The following is a 23,106-nucleotide window of genomic DNA, read 5'->3' on the forward strand; positions in this document are numbered from 1 at the left end:
AAATCAGCAGAAATTCTAGGTGTTGAGTCAGCATCTCCTGGGATGCGTTTCCTCAGCTTCTTCGGCCACCCAACCTTCTTCTCTTCGTTGACCTGTCCTTAGCCTTCTCTCAGCTCCTGTCTTGATCTTGCCTGGGGACACTGATCAGACTGCACAACACATCTGAATAATGGATACTTTGAGAGACCCTAAGCAGGCTTATCTCCTACTAGCAATGTTTTTTACATTCCCAGGTGGAACTTGCCCCATTCCTTTTTCTCAGCTTTCCCTGAGGTTTCATTTACTGTACCAAAATAGAAGCATAGTTTCTTTCGCCTTAGAGATACCTCCAGAACATGTGATCTGAGCTTGTCGCCGTGGATTGTTTTCAGGTTATTAGAGACCTCCTCAGACATCAAAAATATCAAACTGCTCTCAAGTGATCTCTGTTTACCCATGCCCATTCGACATTTGTTGAATAGAGATGATCATCATGTCTCTAAGTAGCCTAAATGAAAGCAGCCAAGAAAGAAGGTGGGGTAAGTCAACTCGTTCCTGCAAAAATTGTTTGTCAAGCACTTGTTCAGGTACCATCCTAGGCACTGGGGATACACTGGTGAACAGACAGTCAAGGACACAGAGCTCCCATTTTAGCTGGAGAGAAACAGGCAAGGAAGAAGAAGAGGAGGAGCAGAGGAAGAAAAGAGAGGAGAAGGGGAAGGAGAATGGGAAGAAGAAAAATGAAGCAATTTCAGATTGCTAGGAAGAAATTCAGCATGCTATGAAGAAAACACAATGGGTATGGATCAGAGCAGGTCTCTCCCAGGAGACACTGATTGACTTGAGGTTCCAATGACAGGAAGTTGTTGGTCCAGGAAAGGGAGCAGCAGATGCCCACCCAGGTGGAAATACACTGGGTATATTGAGGGGAAGACCCTTATGGCTACAGTGCAGTGAATAAGGGGTGAAGGGCATGAGACGGGGTCAGCTCATACTCCTTCCAGCCCCGCTTTTCACACATTGGAAAGGTCAGGGAAAGAAGCAGTGAGATGCCTATCTTTAAATATTGTTCTTCCCAACAAGAAGAGAGGAGCTGAAGAAACCTCTGTGAGTCTTGGTTCCTGGGCCCAGCCCCCATCTACTCAATGTCCTTTAAAGAACACTCTGCCTGCAGTGTTTACACTTGTACGCTTGGTCATTCTGACAGTGACAATAAGTATTGGTAATTGACAGCATCACTAAGCTTCCACATTGAGTGTATCCTCCTCTTCCAACTCCTCTAAGATACATACCTCTCAGCACACTCAGATTGTAAGACCTCCTTTTTATTAAGGCTGAATGTTTAATGGAACAACTAATCCTAAAAGCAAGGCTGAGAGCGACAAAAAAGAATCTTGCCTTGAAACCCCTTCTCTCTGCATTTAGGACATGACAGCTCAGATGGTCCCATCTCATCTCTGAGCCACCCAAGACAAGGGTTCCAGCTGAGTCTCTGGGATGGATGAGATGGGCTTATATGACTCTGTCTTCAGACTTCAGGTTTACCTTTGAAATGAGCGTAAGTATGTCAGAGACTAATGTCAGCTAATTGGTATGTAGATTCTTGAATCTACTTTTTCTCTTTTCCTATAAATACTGATAACTTCTTCCTCTCTCTGCGGCATACCTGTCATTCTCCGTAAATTCACAGAAGTCACTGCAGGCCTGTCTGTGGTCAGTTATTCAGCGTCTGTGCTGTCGATGGGGAAAGCACATGAACTGGCCACGGTCCCTCAAGTCTTGTGGACACAGATACTGAGCAAGTAATGTCTGGGGTGAGAAGCATCAGGGAGGAGAAAATCAGGTCCCTTTGCAAACAACCATCTTCAATGTCCAGCCCTGGGCCTAGAGAGCTAGGTGAGTTCTCACCTTGAGTGAGTTCTTAAAGTTCTCACCCATCTTGAGACATTTGTTCTGTCCTTTACAGATCGTTTTGCTTTGTGATGTATACTGGAGGAAAAAAAATAAGAGCAACTAGTTTTGCTTGCTAGCATCTGCCTCCATTATCCTATCTCCCAAAGCATGACCCCATCCCATTTTTCTTACTCCAAACATCATCAGAATATGGGCGATGTAACAGAAAAGGATGTGGAATGGTGGGAAAAGGCCAGCATTTGGCCTGAGATGATCTGGGCTCTCATCCCAGCTTTGCCTCTGAGAAGCCCCTCCACACTCCGAGGATAACTCCCATCCCCACTCACAGGGTTATTGTGAGGATCAATGTGATCATTTACATAAAAATGCTTTGCAGACTATGGAGCATTATTCTCATGTCAGCTGCTGTTCCACAAGTCATAGCATATTCTGGACTTCAGCTTTTCCTGACACTCAGATACAGATTCCTGCTATTCTTTTGTGACACCCTTCATTACATGCCCCTCCTTCCATCTTTTGTTTGTGTTCATTTAAAATCCAAGCTAGAATGGCTTTCCCTCAGCGCCATGCTGGTTCCTTTAACGGCCTCTCTTATTTTCTTCCTTGTAATGTTCCAGATGAGATGTCATTGCAAGCTTCGCAACCTTCCCGGGGCCTTTCAGAGTCATCCTCCAATCCAAATCCCAGGCACCCCCCTATTCCATTTTACCAACGTGGAAAATCAGAAAATTCCTTTCCATCTAGATCAGAGTTGTCTCTCTCAGACTGGGGTCAAGTAAAGATCTATCAAACCCTTGGCTTGTCCACGAAATCTGTCCCGTTTGCTGTGGCCCGGGAGGAACTCTACAGAAGCCAGGGGGTCAGAATTCCTTTTCAGGGTCTGATAGGGTGGTTCAGAGCCTCAGCAACTATTGACCAGGATGTTCGTCCTCACACTCAAAGTTTTCTTAGCACTTCCAGACTTTCCCTGAATCAGGCCCAGTCAAACCAAGGAGCCTTGCTCAGCCTGGCCTTGCTGGCTGCCATGTCTCTGTTCGCTACAGAGCACGACCTCAGCCTCCCAGGCAGTTTGCAGCAGCTGGGGCAAGCTTGAGAGCTGATTTACACTTGGTCTGGGAGGCAGGTCCTTTCTCTCAGGACGTACCAGAGGCAGCTCAAGCACAAGCTTCCTTTCTTCATCCAGGCTGGCCACCACTGACCCTCGTGGCAACTGGCCAGCCGCATTCCTGCCCTCTCTGTTCCCAACAACCACAGAGGTCTTTGCATTGAAGCTCTTGGAGTCAGAGCAAGAATGTCGTAATCCTCCACTTGGGAAGCTCCAGCAGTTGCCAGGTGACATCATAGGAGGGGACTGGGGAGAAGTCCTGAGGCAGGCAGGAAAGCAGATGCTGTGGATCAAGCCGGTGTTTAAGTACAAACATGGGAAAACTCAAGCATACAGAAAGGAAACTAACATCACTTTTCTCCGCTTCACTTAAAGAGGTTGCTGGATAATTGCAGTTCAGATGCATCTCCTTAATTGGAGGTGCCTTGTAGCCAGCGACAGTGACTGGGGAAGGAAGCAAGGTGGATGATTAAATACTAGGGTGTTAAGGGGTGGGGAGGGGGGAACTTCATGATGCTGGCAAAGATACTATGGAAGCAGCTCCTTCCAAGCTGTGCGCAAACAAGCCAGGGACCCAGCACACTTCAGCTGGGGTTCTCATCCTAGAATCCAACCACTTTCTCCCTGGCCTGGGCAGCGTGGTTTCTGGAAACACAGAGAAGCATAACCAAAGAGCATCCCAGTAAAACGCATATGGTCCTTGAGCAAAAAGCCCAAACATGGCAGAGTGGTGGCTGTACCCCAGCTCTCAGCCTCGGACCTTTGCTTTACCAAGCACCTCTCTTTAGAGTGGCTTACGAGGAATCTCAGAGGGCATGCCTGTGTTTTCAAACAAAGACGCAGAGCTGTTTGGTTACTATGCAGGAATGAGTCTTTCTTCTTTCTTTACTTTTTTTAGCCTCCTTAATTCAATCTACCCATCTTCCATACTCATTACCAAATGTCCCCGAATCCCCTGTGTCAGACAGAAACAACAACTGTTTGCTTGAAACACAGGTTCATTTATATGCTGGAATATGACACATCTTACAAATGGCAAATCGAGAAGCATTCTGAAAAATAAGCACTGGCTGGGAAAAAAATGTAACTTTATATGGTCCAAAACACTCAATGGGGAAATGCCATCATTTTTACTTGCTGCAATCAGAGCCATCGATAGACCTCATCTTTTTAAATTCTGAGTCCTTTTTAAAAACATGTGTCCCTTTAGGTTCTGGTAACTAAAGCCTGAGGGCTTTGTCAATTTCGGAACTGCTTAAGGATTTTCTTGGAGTTATCTAAGAAAGTGGCCCCTTTTCTTCTTTTTTGTTTTGTTTTGTTTTGTTTTATGGAAATATTGACCCATCAGGATTTACTTAAATCCTCCTTGGTTATGGGCCTCCAAAGACAAAGCCATATCCATGGCAACCACAGGCCACACAGCAGAAGAAAGAACACATCCAGACCCAGCACATAATAGCTCTGTTTACTGATGACTAAGATCTTGAAAGCACTACTGTACATTCCGACTCCCAGCTCAGGGCAGGACTCCAGCCTGTCCTCATCTTCCAAGTCCAGCATCTATAATCAGAGCCACAGAAAGGGAGAGAAGCCCTTTTCCCAGCCCTGGCCTCCTCCTCCCTGGGGGTGAGGGGTATGCCGCTTCTATCAAGGCTCTGGATGGTCCTGCAAGAAACAGTAGGCCAGAATGAGAGGGAGGCTGGATAAGGATGAGTTATGTGGGGAAGTGCTGGAGCCCTTACAATTCTAGGGGTTTCTCTGCCTAATTCTAGCTGTGGGTGGCTGCCTTCTGAGGCCGGCCCTGCAGGAACAGCCTCACGCCAAGCCCATGCTCCAGAGACAGGCCTTCAGACCCCGAGAGGCACAGGTAGCAAGTTCAAGTTCACATTCACGTGTTTTGTGACTTGCCCTTTGACCCCTTCGTGCACCAGCATACCTCATTTCATCACTCTTTTCCATGTGCCAATAAAAGCCTGGTAGACACATAAGCCCGAGTAAAGGGCTGTGCACACCAAGTGCCCGCCAGCTTCCTGACACACGGACGCAAAACAAGAACGGATACAACTCTCCTCAAACTGCTAAACAAGAACGAAGAAGTCTCAGGCTTGGGAAGAGCTCTCAGGCAGCCCAGCCATTCCTCTGGAAAATGAGTTCCTCAGAGAAAACACTTGGAATGGAAAGAACTCAAGTCCAGAGGGTTTTTATTCAAACCCCAAACACCAGAGCCCTCCACGGTAAGGTTTCAGGTGCCCAGGTCTGGGAGGCAGGGGCCAGGGAAGATGGGGAGCAGCCAGGGGCCTGTGATCCAATCCCATGTGCCCTGCAGGGACTCCCAGGCAATAAGAAAAGCCATTCCTATGGCTCGTGAATTGTGGAAACCACCGCTAAGGGGAGGAGTAAGGAATGGAATCAGTGCTTCATGTGCAGCAGCTTGAGTTTTTATCTGTTTTCTATGTGTGATTCTACATGCATATTTGAATGAATGTTTTAAAAGTTTCAGCAGTTAAAACACTTTGAAAATCACGGTTGGAGAAAAGAAGAGGAATAGCAGCAGGAGAAGGAGGGAGGAGGGGTAGGAATACAGGTGTGCCGACTGGGCGGCATGCACACACACACACACACACACACACATTAGCTTATTTAGCCATCATCCCATTCACCTCATCAGGCAGGCATTGTGTGTTCTATTGCTTTCTATAGATGACACCGGGATTTGAACAAAATACAGAACTTTCCCCAAGGTCACACATTGGCAGAGTCATCCCAAGTCATGCATGAAGGCTGACGCTGCTCCCCAGGGCTAACTAAATCTCTCCCCTCCCCACCAGTTTATTTCTCTGCAAACTTGTAGCTGTTTGCATATGATTACAGAAAATAAGAAAGGTAACCTAAAGAAAGGTAACATGGGCTGGGACAGCTCTGCCAAGAAATTCCAAATATTAGGTGCCTGCTAATGTGCAGTACTCTCCAGGCTGAATCCGTCACTGTGACAACCTTTGATGGCAGACATATTCCGACTTCTAAAAGCTCCATGCTGAAAAGCAGGACCCTGTTTCTCGTTATCAGTGCCTGAGGTACTCTTTTAGATCTCCAGACTTTGGAGGTGTTTAAGCTGCTCCAATTTTTACCATTACAGAGAACTTCGTAGAATTGCTGGGAATTGGAGCCAGCTCTCTATGCACAGGGAATTTTCCACAGTGTCCTTGCCAGAAAGGGAGCGTGAGCTCAAGTTACAAGGCCAAGTGAAAAGGATTTGTGAAGGTTTCCTTTCAGAGCCGTGTGCTGGGCAACCACTTACAACGAGGAACCAGCTTTTGGGCTCAAAAAGGCTGGTGAAAGTAGCCAAGTTTCTCTGCCCAGATCTGCTGGCTTTTTTATAATTTGGACTAGTTGGAAAACTTGCCAGAGAAGGTTGGGTTTAGCAGGAGCGTCAGGGCTGCTAGAACGGGGGAAGTAACGATGCTCCGGTATCAGGCTTTTTGCTTGGTGTCTGCTCATTGAGTTCATTTTGCTTGCCAGGGGCTTATGGATCAAGCAGAAGCTGCAGAATGAATCTGCGACACGAACTTCAAAAAGAATCTTGCATTGGCTGCACGGTTGATCCCTCAGAACATCTCCAAGGGTTATGGAACTTGTTTCACCCAACTCAACTTTGGGTGAAACAAGGAAGCAATTGGTGGTGAGGAAAGGAACAGAGAACTGCGATGCCAGGGACTCGCATCTACACCTGGTTACTTAAAACTAAAGAACCAACAGAATACAGCAGCTGCTTTGTCTATGTGCTGATGGAGCAGTGGAAGCATAGGTATTCTCTTCCAAGCCCTCTGACTCCTCGCTACCCCTGACTCCCAAGCCTATCACCCTCACTCAGCAGTGACCGACATTCACCTTTGTGTCATGCACTTGGGTCCGCTGGCAGACTGTTGTGATAGACAGCGTATTGAACCCACATAATCCATAGGTTCCTTATGTTTATTCTTCTCACTAAACTTTTTAAAACTTTGTTTTGAAATAGTAATAGGCCCACAAGAAGTTGCAGAACTCTTAAAATTTAACAATAATTTACTTGAGACAAGACCTGTAGTTTTTGTTTGTTTGTTTGAGACAGAGTCTCGCTCTGTCGCTCAGGCTGGAGTGTAGTGGCGTAGTGTCTGCTCACTGCAACCTCCGCCTCCCGGGTTCAAGCGATTCTCCTGCCCCAGCCACCCAAGTAGCTGAGATTAAGGGGCCTGCCACCATGCCCAGCTAATTTCCGTATTTTTAGTAGAGACGGGGTTTCACCATGTTGGCCAGGCTGGTCTCGAACTCCTGACCTCAAGTGATCCACCTGCCTCAGGCCTCCCAATGTCCTGGGATTACAGGTGTGAGCCACCACACCTGGCCTAGAGCTGTGGTCTTACTCATCGTATCTTCCTTTCTTGGAGGTCTGTTTGCTCTATATGGGGGACACAATATGAGGACAAGAGTAACGGGAAACTAGGCATTCATGAACGCTTAGGGTCTAACTTGCTTACAAGCAGAATGATTATATATATATATATATATATATACACACACACACACACATGAATACACACATATATATGTGAGAGACAACCACTCTGGAGAAGAAACCCATATATATATACACACACACACTATACACACACATACATATATATGTGAGAGACAGAACCTGTTTCTAAATATCCAAGCTTTTCATTCTGTTTTTATTATTGCTGAGCCTCATAGGAAGTGAATTTTATTTTCCCTTTCTATTATTGTATTTGTCATATCTGACACTGGCCTCTTTCCAGCTTGTGAAAGTACCAGTTGTTTCTGCTAACCCTTAAATAAGAGCTCAAATTATTGTAATTCTCGATATAGAAATTCATTCTGATAAATCTCCCCAGGGCCTTCCACACCCGGCTAAGAAATAGCAGACCAAAACTCCACCTTACAAGAATTTAAGTTTAAATAAATAAATAAATAAATAAATAACAAATTTTTAAAAATCTTCAATTTTCATTTGCAAGAGAATAAGGAAAGGAGCACTCTGACAAGAGGGAAGTTACTCAGAGGAAAAAGATGAGCAGGATCTAGATTGTGTGCTTAAAAGTCTTCAAATGCTAGAGAAGAGCATTTTGTGAATGGTTGACACTTGGTTTACTAAAAAATGTCACCTATAACCAAAATAGCATTTCCTGTGCAAGGCCCAGGGCATCTAGGTTTTGTTTCAGGGTGAGAAGAGGGACCACCCGCCTCGCCCTGGGGGAGGGGAGGAAGTGGTGCAGCACAGCTGGCTTGGAATCTTGTCCCTTCTCTGCCATCATTGCAAGTGATGCTGTAAGGAAAAACATCATTGTTCATAATCTGTATCTTTGCTCTTCTTTGATACTTAATGTATCAAAGACGTAGATTTCTGGAAGTAGAATTACCAAGTGAAAGGAAAGGCATACCTATGGCTCTTACTATGTATCACATGCTAAGCAACTTTCCATGAAATGTGTACCAATTCACCTTCCCAGTGTATCCCACAGTCACACACAGAGCCTGCAAGATGCTAAGTGCCAACATTAAAGCACCCCACTTAGAAAATTATTACAGGGTCTTTGGGGAGTCAGGTTCTTTGATTCCTCACATAATGTAGCAAGATCAGAAGGGATTGGAAAATCCAGAGCCCCTGTTAGCTCACAGTGTAACTTCGCACACATTAGAAAAAGTCACATCTTCCTCAAGGCACTTTACTCCATCTGCCAGAAAACGATCATAATAAATATCAAATCTACGCTGACTGCGATGGGCAGGCAGGTCCTTTGAGCCATGTGGTGCACATTTGCTACTCTCAAGATGTCTGCCACTGCAGGTCTAGAGGATTCTATGCCAAAGTTTGTCTCTGTCACTGCAGGCCAGATACACGACAGAACCTCTCTCACCTGCTGGTGCACACACTCAGTCTCCCTCCTTTCTCCACCACTCAGTGATTGCAACAGCCAGGCACTGCTCAGTTAGAAAACCCCTAAGCCTCCTATTTGCCTGGAAATTACAGTTGCCCCCAGAGGTGTCTGCTTTCAAAGGTGTTCCAGCCTGTGTTTCCTGCCCTCTTAGGTTGCTCCATTTAGATATCCCAGCAGTGCCTCAAATTTGTCAGAGGAGACAAATCTCATTCTCTCTGCCCCACTTCTCTGTCTCTCTGGGGATGCTTATCATCTTGGGGTTGTCAACAAATCATCCCTTCACGCCCCACCACCAAGCTGTTGCCAAATTCTGATTATTCCTCCTTCACTTCTCTTAGTGTTTCGCTCTCTCTCCGCCTCCCCTGAATCAGTTAACCCCAATCAGGACATTAACGAGCACAGGTTATGGAAAATTACTCCAACTTCTGTCTGAAAACTGTCAAGTTTACTGTTCCTACCTTAGACTCAATGAACATATTGAACACAATACCCCTGTATGAGCGCTTACAGTGGAAAACAGCACTGGATGGAGAAGCACCCAGGGGCAAGAAATAAATGGTGAGGTCAATGCTTAGACTTGCTAAGCTTATGCATAATGAGAGTCAGATGGAAGGTGATGCAACTGCATGGGCTACAGGTGTTCAGCCAACAGAGCCAAAACCCACTGGGGGCTTCCCTGACAACAGCAAGGTGAGCTCCCCAGGTCCACTGTTAAGTGCTGCAACATCCAAGCAAAGTCCTGACAGGCTCCCCTTTGCTGCACACAGCAGCATTCCAATTCTGCAAGCTTTGAAGCTTCCAGTGGAAATCCTAATGCGGGCGTCATCTCCCCAACTAACCTGCAGTTTTGATGAGGCAGAAATCCCCAGCATCAGATCCACCCCAAGGATCTACTGTTTCCATTTTAAAATTCAGGGCACACAGGGCAGGCCTCCCATAAAACTTGCTGCTCCTCCCAGCCCCTCCTCACCCCTCTTTTGGGAACTTCCCCTTGGAAAGCCTGAAGAAGAGATGGAGACAGGTCAGAGCCAGCATGTTCCAGGTTTCCCTTGAGCTGCTGCTCTGAACACTGACCTATCTTTTTGCAAACAGTTTGTGGCAATAGACAATCCTTCCTCCTTCATCTCTACTGAAAAGAAAACTGGAAGAAATAATGAGTGCTGGGCCAGGCGTCGTGGTGTACACCTATAGTCCCAGCACTTTGAGAGACTGATACGGGCAGATCACCTGAGATCAGGAGTTCAAGACCAGCCTAGCCAACATGGTGAAGCCTCATCTCCACTAAAAGTACAAAAATTAGCCAGGTATGGTGGTGCATGCCCGTAATCCTAGCTACTCAGGAGGCTGAGGCAGGAGAATCGCTTGAACCCAGGAGGTAGAGGTTGCAGTAAGCCAAGATCACGCCACTGCACTCCAGCCTGGGTGACAGAGCGAGATCCCATCTCAAAAAAAGAAAAAAATTAAAAAAGAAAGAGAATTTGGCTTTGCCCAAAGAGAGGTCTGGACTTTGCCTTCAGCTTCTGGGATGAAATCTATATCATTTTTCATAGGAGTATCTTTGTTTAGGGCAGGGGCTGATCACTTCAGATTGTGGGGTGGGGCTGGCCATACTCAGTAGTCTTAGGTTGGGAGGTGGTCATGCTAGAAAGACCATCCATGTGCCTTAGAGTGGGGGCTTTGTGTCACATGGTATTAGTCAAGTTGGAGGCTGAGTTCAATCACACGGACAGTCGGTCAATCATGCATACGTAATAAAGCCCCAATAAAAACTCTGGATAACAAAGTTCAGGTGAGCTTTCATGGTTGTCAGTACTGCATGCATCTTGTCACACATCAATATCAGGAGGGTCCACACACTCCACAGGGAAAGAGGGCAACAGAAGTTTTGCAGCTAGAACCCTACCAGACTCTGTCCTTTCCCTATAATAAACCATAACCGTGAATATTGCAGCTTCCACTGCGTTATTGGAATCCCTCTAGAACATCATGAAACCTGAGGGTGGTATTAGGAACCCCCCCAAACTTGCAGTTGGTGTTAGAAGTGAGGGCAGTCTTGAAACTGTGCCCTCAAATTTTGCAGTTTTGCTAACTCTAGGCAAATAGCCTTAAAACAAAGCATAATGTGATCTGGGTTAGTCCACAAGGAAAACTTTATTTTTGGACAAGTTTGCCAAATTCTGAAAATGAGGGTTCTGGAATCCATCTCAAGAGACCTCTTAAAACAGTCTCATCTTCCTTCCAAGGTGTGGTTTGTGCTGACCACAGCAAAGCACCAGCCAGAAGGCCCTAGAGTCCAGGGAGTCTCATCCAGGGGGTGGACCTCTCTCCACACCTAAACCTCCAGAGCTTTCCCATCACATTTAGAATGAAATCCAACCTTCTTACCCTTTTTGTGTGTTTGTGTGTGTGCTATTTCCCACACAACATAAATCTAGATAACTGCCAGCACATACTAGACACACTGTAAATGTTTGCTGAATACATGAATAGCCCAAATATAAAGAATATAGAAATGCTTATTTTTGCCAGTAAGATTTCATCTCTGGCTTAGTTTTTTCTTAATTGAGATATAATTCAGATTCCATACAATTCAGTCTTCTACAATTCAGGGATTTTTAGTATATTTACAAGGTTGTGCAACCTTGTAAATACGTTAAATCACCACTCTTTATGTTAAACCACCATTATTTAATTTTTTTGGCTTAACTTTAATACCAGTTCCTCCTTCCTCTCTACCTTGTGGTTCTAATGGTAGCTGCCAATCATAATACCCCACATTCATCAACCCCAGGCAGGGCCCAGGGCCTAGGCGAGGCCACATTCCCCCAGCACTTTCCAACAGAAACTAAGAAAGACCTTCCTTCTTGGGTGGGGAAGCTGGGAGGAAGGAATGAGTACTGAGCCAGGGTGCCCAGATCTCTTGCCATGTGGAAGAAGTTGGTCCATGATAGCTAAAAATAAATCTGACACACAGAGAGACAGAGAGAAGAAACACTGATTCTAATTGTCCCCAAGGCCAGCCATCCCATTCTACTTCCCACAGTTGGGTTACGTTAGCCAACGATCCTCTCCTAGTGGAGTTCCAATAGCTTTCTGTAATTTGAAACTTAACGTGCTCCAATCAACACAGTCCTTGTCCTGCTCACACATCCTTCAACCATGCTTATTAAGTGTTTACTGTGTGCACGGCACTGGCCTTGGAGAGTACAATCTAGCAGGGCCACAACAAGTGTGGTAAACGCAATGAGAGGGAAACGTGAAGAGAAAGCATCTCACCCACAGTCAGGGTGGAAATGACGCCTAAGCTAGGACGTAACTTCAGAAAGGAATAAGTATAGGAAGAGAAGTACACAAGATGCCAGGGGAATCAGAAGCAACCAGCATCCTCAGGAGAGGTAAGGGAAGCTATAGGAACCATGTGATGTTCAAGTTGAGCCTTAAAGTATGGATAAGATGTAGATATTTAGAGAAAGGGCATAAGAGCGTCTCAAGTAGAAGAAAAATTGAGTAAAGGCCAGATACAGGAAACAGTGTGAAATTAACAGGAATCTAGGATACATGGAGGGAAGAGGTAGGAATGAGGCTGCAAAGGAAGATTGGGAGCACTCAGCAAGACAAACTCTTCAGGTTTAGGGCAGGGAAGCACCATGCTTAGCTCTGCACTGTAATGGACAGGAGAATGCAAGATAGAGAAGATGGGCAAGATGGGGTCAGGGAAACCAGTGTGGTGGCTATTGCAATAGTCCAGAGAACCAGACGATTTAAACCAGCAGAGTGGCCAGGGAAGTAGATAAGAATATATGTGAGTGCCACTGAAGAGGTAGACATAAGATTTAATAAAATAATAAAATAAATAAATAGTAAAATAAAATAAGCTTTAATTAGATGTGGTGAGAGTGGAGGAGAAAGAGGGACTAAACATGCAGATGATGACAATGATGATGATGATGGTGATGGCCTTCAACTGGGCTAAGCCTTTTATGCGTATTATGTCATTTAATCTTCACAACCCTATGAAGTAGGTCCCATTCTTATCCCCATGTTAGATTCTAGGCAACTGAGGAACAGAGAGATTAAGTAACTCAAACAAGAAGAACCTGGATGACACTTTAAAAAATAAGTAATTCAAGTAGAAAAGGACTTGGGAAGGAGAAAGAGGTCACTTTTGCACATACTGTGTTTAAGTTGCCTATTTGCATAAAGCTGAGCCCCCAACTTCAGTCTGAGTGTATCCCTATCAAACAGCAATAGTCTTACCTACATTTTCTTTCCTTCCTTCCCTCCCTCCCTCCCTCCCTCCCTCCCTCCCTCCCTCCCTTCCTTCCTTCCTTCCTTCCTTCCTTCCTTCCTTCCTTTCTTCTTTTTTCTTTCTTTTTTTTTTTGAAACAGTCTGGCTGTGTCACCCAGGCTGGAGTGCAGCAGTGCGATTTTGGCTCACTACAACCTCTGCCTTCCAGGCTGAAGCCATTCTCCCATCTCAGCCTCCTGAGTAGCTGGGACTACAGGTGTGCACCACCACACCCAGCTATATTTTGTGTTTTTTGTAGAGACAAGGGGTGGGAGGAAGAGATTTGTGGTTTTTGCAGAGACGGGCGGCAGGGACGGGGAGAAGACACGGTGTAGGGGTTGGGAGGGTGTCTCACTTTGTTGCCCAAGCTGGCCTGGAACTCTTGAGCTCAAGCTGTCTGCCCACCTCAGCCTCCCGAAGTGCTAGGATTACAGACATGAGCCACCGTGCCGGCCTTACCTACATTTTCTTAATGAGTACACAACAAGGTGCAAAATCCCAAGCTTTCTTAAATCAGGATAGATTATGTTGACTGCTCCCCCATCTACCGTGGCTGTCACTCCGTGACAAAAGGAAATTAGATTCATCGGATAAGCTTTGTTTTTCACAAAGTAATGTGGGATGATTACCCAGTGCCCTGTGGTCTTCTAGAAGTTTGCAAATTGATTTTTTGATTATTTGTTCCAGTGATTTTCCAAGTAGTCAGTGTTTTTCCAAGTTATTCAGCTTTACAGTGTGAGTGAGTTAAAATTCATATTTGCTTTCATATTAGTATATGAAGTGCTAATGTTGTAATTATTTAGGATATTTTTGCATGCAGCATCAGATATACTCTGAGGTAACATACATATGAATCTGCATGACTATAAACACATTGGTTGAGAGGCACAAGGCAATTTTCATGCGGAAGCCCTCAGAGTTAATGACTGTATGCAAAAATGAAAGCATACAGGAACACATGGTTAGTTCAAATACCCCAAACAGGTTAAGCTCATCACTTTCTAGAAATGACTATATATGATGAATTTTTTTTTAAAAAAAACTTCAAGTAGAAAAATTACTACTGTGTTTATGTAGCTATACTGTGAATCCTGACAAAAGTACAAAAGAATATTTTTTTGGCCAGGCACGGTGGCTCACGCCTGTAACCCCAGCACTTTGGGAGGCTGAGGCAGGCGGATCACTTGAGGGCAGGAATTCAAGATCAGCCTGGCCAACATGGTGAAATCCCATCTCTATTAAAAACATAAAAATTAGCTGGGCGCGGTGGTGCACACCTAAAATCCCAGCTACTCAGGAGGCTGAGACCTGAGAATCGCTCAAACCCAGGAGGCAGAGACTGCAGTGAGCTGAAATCGCACCACTGCACTCCAGTCTGGGCGACAGAGCGAGAGTTTGTCTCAAAAAAAAAAAAAAAATTACATGAATCTTCTCTGCACTCAATCCCCCTAAGCGCCCCTCCTTGAAGCCAGGATTTGGAGGGAGTGGTGTCTGGCTAGAGCACCATGCAGGAATTCAATCTTTTGTGGATACAATCTAAAGTCCAATACTAGGGAATCAAAGAAATAAAATCTCAGAATAGATGTTTCACTGGTAAAACGAGGGTCTCAGTTAAACGACTGCTAAGGGCTTTTCCAGCTTAAATAGTCTATGAATCTAAAGACTGACTATGAGGATGATGAATGGAAGTTATGGCAAAATGTTTTACAAAAATACAAAGCCATAAAAATGCCAAATATAACTTAAGTAACCATCTCCCCACAAAGTTAAACCTTTTCATATCATTAAGTACCTGTCTTCAGAAATATCTTCTATGCTCTGAGTCCACTAAATATTACAGGCATCTCAAGAAAGCTTCTGTCAGATCCATGAGGTCAAAACTCTATTTTATGAAAATGAATGATTAACAGGATGAGTAGATGTGACAGCCTTCATATAAATGGAATTCACCTGCCATCTGAAAGCAGTTTTGTCTTGCTTTTTGGAGACAGGATCTTGCTAGCCCAGAATGGAGTGCAGCAGCAATCATAGCTCACTGCAGCCTCAAACTCCTGGGCTCAAGCGATCCTCTCACCTCAGCCTCCTGAGCAACTGGTACTACAGGCACGCACCACTGCCCGGCTAATTATTATTATTTTTTTTTTTGAGACAGTGTCTCCTTACGTTGTGCAGGCTGGTCTTGGTCTCCAATTCCTGCTTAAAGGATACTCCCACCTCGGCCTCACAAAGTGTTGGGATTATAGCCATGAGTCCCAGCGCCTGGCCTGAAAACAAGTTTCAAACAAACACACAGCTTCTGCCCGGCAGCCCCAGGCATCAGCTACCTCCCTGGCCTTGCCCCTTAGACTCAGGAGCTGTGAGACCTGCCTAACCCCTTCTTGTTTCCCTAAACCCTAAGAAAAACTTAAATAATCCCTGATTAAGCACTCTGTAATATCATCTGAGTAAAATAATCTAAAATAATAATCAAAAAATAAAAATAGGCCAGGTGTGGTGGCTCACGCCTGCAATCCCAGCACTTTGGGAAGCCGAGGCAGGTGGATCACCTGAGGTCAGGAGTTCTAAACCAGCCTGACCAACATGGGGAAACCCCATCTCTATTAAAAATACAAAATTAGCTGGGCGTGATGGTGGGCCCCTGCAACCCCAGCTACTCCGGAGGCCGAGGCAGGAGAATCGCTTGAATCCCGGAGGATTGCAGTGAGCTGAGATCGTGCCATTGCACTCCAGCCTGGGGGACAGAGCCAGACTTCGTCTCAAAAAATAAATAAATAAATAAATAAATAATAAAAATAAAAATAATTTTATTATTAGATAAGATTACAGTGGGCCGGGTGCAGTGGTAATCCCAGCACTTTGGGAGGACAGGCGGGAGGATCACGAGGTCAGCAGATCGAGACCATCCTGGCTAACACGGTGAAACCCCGTCTCTACTAAAAAATTCAAAAAATTAGCCGGACTTGGTAGTGGGCGCCTGTAGTCCCGCTACTCTGGAGGCTGAGGCAGGAGAATGGCGTGAACCCGGGAGGCGGAGCTTGCAGTGAGCCAGGATCGCGCCACTGCACTCCAGCCTGGGCAACAGAGCAAAACTCCTTCTTAAAAAAAAAAAGGTTTTAGTCTTTATTTTAGTCTTTAAATATAGTCTTCATTTTAGGTAATAACATCTCATCTAATAACAAAGGGATGCATTTATTTGCACGACAATTGGAAACTGTCACACGTCAATACTAACACTTCTAATTCTAATCTAGCATATCACAAATTCTTAAAGTTTTTTTAAAACACAATGTGTCAAATAAATGTATTAAGAGGAAAATGTGTTGGTTTGGTTTTGTTTTGTGTTTTGCCATCGACTGGAGCCTCAGTATTTGTTATAATCTAATTTCCTTCCCCACCTTCCAAACTGGTTTAGTTAGCTCTCTGCATCCCAAACACAATAGATTGTTCATTGAACTACCCTGTCTTTAATAATACGTATTTTCTAGAAATCTTGCTGTCCTAGAATGACTTTAGGTAACTTAAAAGCCCTGTAATGCCTCCCTCCCTCTCCCGGCATCCTCCTCTCTAACAACAACAACAAAAAACCCTATAATGTTCTAAAATTGCATCAAAAAAGAGCACTCTTTTGGTCATTTGCTCATCTCCATAGTACAAGGAGAAAATACTGGAGAAAAAACAGCGGGTGTATTTCGGCATGCGACCACTTGGTTCCCCCGCTTTCCTTCACCTCAGCCCTAATCTCTCATTTCAAAAACTGACTTCACGGTGTTGCCAGCTATGTCCCTTCCGCCGACTGCTGCAGGTGACTGGGGTCTGAGGAAGCTTGACCCTCACACCCGCACCAGGGGTAGGTCCTTGGTTCCTTTCAGCCCCGGTGCGTCCCGCGTGCTTTGAAGTGGAATTATAGTTTTGGCTAAAAACTTTCCTTCTCCGTGTTAGTGAGAATCTAAATTGGCTAAACACGCATTCTAAAATCTTAGCCTTCCCACACCGGGAGTCGAACCCGGGCCGCCTGGGTGAAAACCAGGAATCCTAACCGCTAGACCATGTGGGAGACGACGAAAACTGTGCCAAACCTAGACAAATTGAGTCTTCTCGGTCGGCTTCCGCCCGCTCCATCACGTTCGTCCGTAGGCGTCAAACCTCCTCCTGCGCCTGCGCGGAGTCTGCAGGCGTTTAAACTGCTCAGGTTCGTATTCTCTCTTTACAGGGGCCTCTGAATCTTTCTTCAATCTATACTCGCGTCTTTGGTGATCTCATCCAGTCTCCTGGTGCTAGGTACCATGTCGACACCAATGTAGACACTAGATTGGATGAGTCATTGTTCACAATTCCTCACTAGAGCTCCTGCAAAGTCCGAAAGAACTGGGGTTTGAACGTTAGAGGCTGGTGAAGAAGTGAGGACGGCGGGGCGTCATAACACCGCGCAGTGGAGGCCACGCTGCCCTGGCCGGTGTCCCCCGACAGGGTGTGTCCCACAGACGCGCAATGCCTTGCCTGAATCCGTCCCTCCCCTCAGCGCTGGTCCAGGCTGGCCACAGGCACCACCCCGTCCCTGAAAGTGGATCTTTTTCCTCTGAAAAAACAGGAACGAGGACTGCCCGGAAGCCTGGAACGTTCCAGGTTCTGACGACCCAACGGCTAAAGGCAGGATTTGTGTCACCGAAAGCAGCCAGTGGCGGTCTGTAAATGTAGCTTAGAAAAGTGGAGAAAGTCTCTTACTGCAGGCGTTCATGATAGATGGAAACTCCTACTGGTTGCCAAGGCCCTTTTCGATTTGAAGCATTTCAAGGGAGCGGTTGATGCCTTAGCAGTCTACTGTTTGAATTAGGGAAATGCAAAGAGTCAGCCATTGGGGATAGCCGGCGGAGGGGAGCTGTGGCTGTGGTGTCCTCAGTGGCTTAAGCTACAGATAAGTTGTGTTTACTAGCAGAAACTGTGTTAATGGAAGTCTGGGGACAAATTGTGGAAGTTTCAAAGAGTTCAACTAGCAGAGGATACTTTGAAGCCCATTTCAAAGCTAAGATCACTCCTCACTCCCCCAACTGCTGCAGGGACTTAGAAGGTCCTCCTCCTCCCTCCGAGGGTAAGGTTCATCTGTGACATTCATCCTCAACAGAGGAGGGGCGGGAATAAACTGGAAATAGAAATTGTTCTGCCTTGCACTCATTACCACGATGAAGCTCCCCACCAGGGAATGAGCATAACCCAACATAATTAAAAGTGAATTTGGGCCGGCGCCGTGGCTCACGCCTGTAATTCCAACACCTTGGGAGGCTGAGGAGAGTGACTCACATCTGAGGTCAGGAGTTCGAGACCATCCTGGCCAACATGGTGAAACCCATCTCTCTTAAAAATACAAAAATTCGCCAGGCCTGGTGGCGTATGCCTGTAATCTCAGCTACTGGGAAGGCCGAGGCAGGGAGAATCGCTTGAACCGGGGAGGTGGAGGTTGTAGTGAGCTGAGATCATGCCACTGCACCCCAGGCTGGGTGACAGAGTAAGACTGTCTAAAAAAAAAAGGGGGAATGTGGCTCTGAAAAAAAAACGGAAGCATTGACAGCAAACCTACTCTGTATCAGACACATGCAAATGTGTTTGTTTAATCCTCATAGTGTACCTATGAGGTAGGTCTTACCCACATTTCAGTTGGTTCTTCCTGTACTATCTTTGAACAGAGTACAGAATTTCTTAATCAGACAGCTGCTTTCCTTTTGAGGATATCTGCTTTGGAACACCAAAGAAAACTCTCCAAAACAAACGCCTTCAACTACAGAATACCTGACATCTGTGGTTCTCAATCTGGGGGCTCAGATTCCATAAATACTTTTCAGTTTTATATTTCCCTTTGATGAGAATTCTTTTTAAAAAAAGACATTTTACTGGTTTTCAAGATCTAATTTCTCACAGTAACCCATGCATTGGATGGGCACCATCCTTAGGATGTAACCAAAATGTGAATTTACTTTTGGTTTCTCACGATCCCTAAACTGAAATTTGTTCCCTTTTTCTCTTTACCAGTGGATGAAAACTCGAGCAGTAGCAGAAAGTCCTATGGTCACTTTATTTTCATTGTTTATGTTGAGACAGGGTCTCACTCAGTGGCCCAGGCTGGAGTGCAGTGGCTCAATCTTGTCTTACTGCAGCCTTGACCTCCCAGGCTCAAGTGATCCTCCCATCTCAGCCTCCCAAGTAGCTGGGACTGCTGGTGGCACTCACCACCAAGCCCAGCTAATTCTTGTCCTTTTTGTAGAGACGGGGTTCCACCGTGTTGCCAAGGCTGGTATCGAACTCCTGGACTCAAGAGGCCCACTTTGGCCTCCCAAAGTGCTGGGAGCCCTATGGTCACTTTAAGTAATAAAACACAATCCAGCACAATACACTGTTTAACAGCTCAGTCCTCATTCTCAAACAGTTCGCCCCAGCCCAACTTGGGCATGATTTCCAGCTCAAAGTGGTGGTTTGCTGGAGCAGGCATCTACTGCCTCACAAGAGCCCATGGTGGGCTTTTCTTCCTAACTCCGTGTTCAGTGACATCACATTGGTAGCCTGAGATGGCCACACTGGGAGTATTTACCCCGTGGAAACAGGTAAATGCTACAAGGCAGGGCGTTTTCCTTGAAAAGCCAGTGTGCTGGTCAAAAAATAGCGATGTGCTGGTTAAATTCACACCAGGTGTGATCCACTTCTTTCTTTCTTTGGCCTTCTGCCTTTCGAGGCTCTGGGGTCCTCCAAGATTGGAGTGTGGGGAAGGGAAAGAAAAAGGGCACAGGGCCAGGCACGGTGGCTCAAGCCTATAATCCCAGCACTTTAGGAGGCCGAGGCAGGTGGATCACCTGAGATCAGCAGTTCAAGACCAGCCTGGCCAACATGGTGAAACGCCGTCTCTACTAAAAATACAAAACTTAGCCGGGCACAGTGGCAGGTGCCTGTAATCCCAACTAGTTGGGAGGCTGAGGCAGGGGAATTGCTTGAACCGGGGAGGCGGAGGTTGCAGTGAGCCGAGATCATGCCACTGCACTCCAGCCTGGGCGACAGAGTAAGACCTTGCCTAAAAAAAAAAAAAAAAGTAAGTGGGGGGGCACAGAAATTCCTACTCAACTGGCATTGTCCAGTGTCAGCTTCCAGCTCTCTGGGCCTAAACTTGTTTTAGGGCTGACTCCTTTTCTCAGTGGTACTCCATGGGTCTCTCAAAGGCTTCCCTGGGCCTCTTGGACAGGGCCTCATAGAAGCGGGTAGCAGTGTTTTGCCCAGTGTGGGCCTCAGATCACTGGTATTAGGATTGTCAGTGGCTTTGTTCACCTGCAGATTCCCAGCCCCACCCACCCAGGACTTACAAATGAGAATCTGAATTTTCACAAGGACTTCCCCCTCCAAATGATTCTGATGCCAGTAGAGTTTGAGAAACGCTGAACCACATGACAATAAATCCCCTTCAGTCGCTGAAAGCCCATGATCCCTGAGTTTCTATCATTTCCTGTTCCTGCTCAAAAGCCTGGAAAAATGGCATCTCGTTGCTTGTTGAGTAAAATCTAAATTCTCTGGGCAAGCTTTCCAGGCTCTCCATAATCCAGCCCTGACATAGCCTGCTAATACTATCCCACCACAGCCCTCTTCAGAGGGGCCACATTCTACATCTCCCCACCTGCTCTGTCCTTCCCATCCGTTTGTTCCACCTTGCTCCACACCAGCCTCTCACTCTTCTTTCCAAGCCTGACCTCAATCCCAAGGCCAGCTCAGCCTCTGAAGTCACCTCAGGTCCTCTTGTTCACAAGTCACTCCCTCCCGCTTCCTCTGAATCCCAAAGCACAGACCTTTAAAAAATGGTGATATAAGCTTACGTCTTGCCACCCTTATTATTTCAGTTATTTAGCAGGAAAGTCCATGAATAAAAATCAGATTTTGTAATCCCCCTGGGAACCCAGTCCTGCACTCAATCATTCTGTCACATACTCCTTCCTTTTATCTAACTTAAATACTTCCTGCTGTACTTCTATATGGAAGCTGCCACCTTTTAACCACCAGCAGGAACAAAATGTTCTTGGGAGGAGGGAAAAAAAAAATGAATTTTGAAGTTTGGCCAGACCAGTAAGTGAGCTGCATTTCTTTAGTTCCGCACACACACAAAAAAAGCCTTCTTGTTGACACAAGAAACAGTTATTCCTGTTCCCATGCATCTAGGCCTGATTTTCACTAGGCAACTGTCCCATTTTATCCACCATTTGATACTGGAAAAAAGCCCCAAACACATTGTACTTGCCAGGCATCTCCATTAGCCAAAGCAATCTGGGGTGTGATTCAGGTCTGTGTTTGCCAGTCATTTAGGAGTTAGAATGGTTTCCACTTTAGTAGGCCCAGGAGTCATCCTTTATAAGGCCATCACAAATAAGCACCAATTAAATTCCACTCTCCCAAGAACAGCTCTGGCCAGCACAAACTCAGCCTATGGCACAAGGTTAACCTCAAAGCTCTCTTGAGTAATAGCACCTGCCCCTGCTGACCAGTGTGAATTAATCTTCATGGCCTAACACTAGGTTCAGTTTCTAAAACAGGGTTTGATCTCAGGAGGTCACTGGAATGACAGAGCTTCCTCGAGGGCTTGTTTGGATCATAGAATTCTGCCCCTCCCCTCTGTGCCAAATCTAGCAACTCCTACTTGTTCCATGACTCAGGGCAAACATCCTTGAACTCTCAGTGCTGGGTGAGGTGCTCATTCTGGATTATCATTAGGCTGGATGGAGTTCCCCGTTTTCCTCCCTGTGGTAGACAGTAAGCTCCCTCATGGCAGAGTCTGGGTCTTATTCTGTTGTATTCCCAGCTTCCAGCACAGTGCTTGGCACACATAATGACTTAATGAATCAGCATTTTAAGATAGTAACAATTTAATTCTCACAGTGGCCCAATGAGATAGGTACCAATATTATTCCCATTTTATAAATTAGAAAACGGAAACATAGGACAGTAAGTAAGTTACAGAAGCAGGATTCAAATCCAGGCATTTCATCTGGGCATAATTACTTAATTAATATTTTTTAATATATATATTTTTTTCATGTAAGACTTCCTGCACCAACTTAATGAGTCTCTTAAAATATCTTGGTTTCTTTGGGGATCCTCCTATAAAAGTAACTTTTTCCCTTGAATCAGCATGTAATGAGAGAGAACTATTCCTCAGCTAGGTAAAAACATCTCCACAGCATCTTTCTTTACACATCATCAACACTCAGTGCATGTTTGCATGACTGATCACTTGCTTCATTTATTCATCCAATAATGAATCAGTCCATCTCAGAGAAATCATCTTGGTTTCTACCTAGCACCTAAGTGGCAAAGCAAACTAATTGAGAGTCTCGGAAGGCCATAATTTTAATATTTAAGTAACAACAACATAGAACAAGAAAGTACATCCCTGTCTCCTAATATTGCTGACACACACTCTCTTTCTTCCCCTACCTTCCCTTCAGCTGATCTGATAGCACAAGACAGGAAGAACTTTACCAGCCCATCATCATACTCACCCTCATCTGTGTGCTCCTACCAGAGCTCAGACCTGGGATGACATGTGCTTTTCTTGTTTTCCTTCAAGAACACACTTAGGAATTGTGAGTCCAGGCACTTCATGGCCTGGCATCCAGAAAACTTGCCCACTGCTGTAGTTTCTTGTTCCATGTTGCAGTTGCTCAGATATTGAAATTATGGCCCACTGAGACCCTCAGTTAATTTGCTTTGCTCCTTAGGTGCTAGGTAGAAATCAAGTTGGACCTTGTATTGGAGGTTAAAGGTATTTCTGGTTCATTTCTGGACTTCTCAGCAGTAGTTCAGAGTGGAGTGAGCGTTTTAAACTCATTTTCTTCTTTCCTCTTGAGATGATCTATCTGAATAAT

The 23,106-nt window shown here is 45.5% G+C and overlaps 1 long non-coding RNA gene and 1 other non-coding gene across 2 annotated transcripts; both read right to left on the bottom strand.

Annotated features, from left to right (window-relative positions):
* Positions 1 to 1,288: 1,288 nt before the first annotated feature.
* On the bottom strand, positions 1,289 to 17,722 carry LOC110741684. Its single transcript, XR_002518346.2, has 2 exons — positions 17,299 to 17,722; positions 1,289 to 4,663 (listed from the first exon to the last, which is right to left on the bottom strand). It is a non-coding gene; the product is annotated as an uncharacterized LOC110741684 (long non-coding RNA).
* On the bottom strand, positions 17,205 to 17,276 carry TRNAE-UUC. Its single transcript has one exon. It is a non-coding gene; the product is annotated as a tRNA-Glu (tRNA).
* Positions 17,723 to 23,106: the final 5,384 nt, after the last annotated feature.

Source organism: Papio anubis, chromosome 15 (genome assembly GCF_008728515.1).
Source record: "Papio anubis isolate 15944 chromosome 15, Panubis1.0, whole genome shotgun sequence".
NCBI lineage: Eukaryota > Metazoa > Chordata > Mammalia > Primates > Cercopithecidae > Papio > Papio anubis.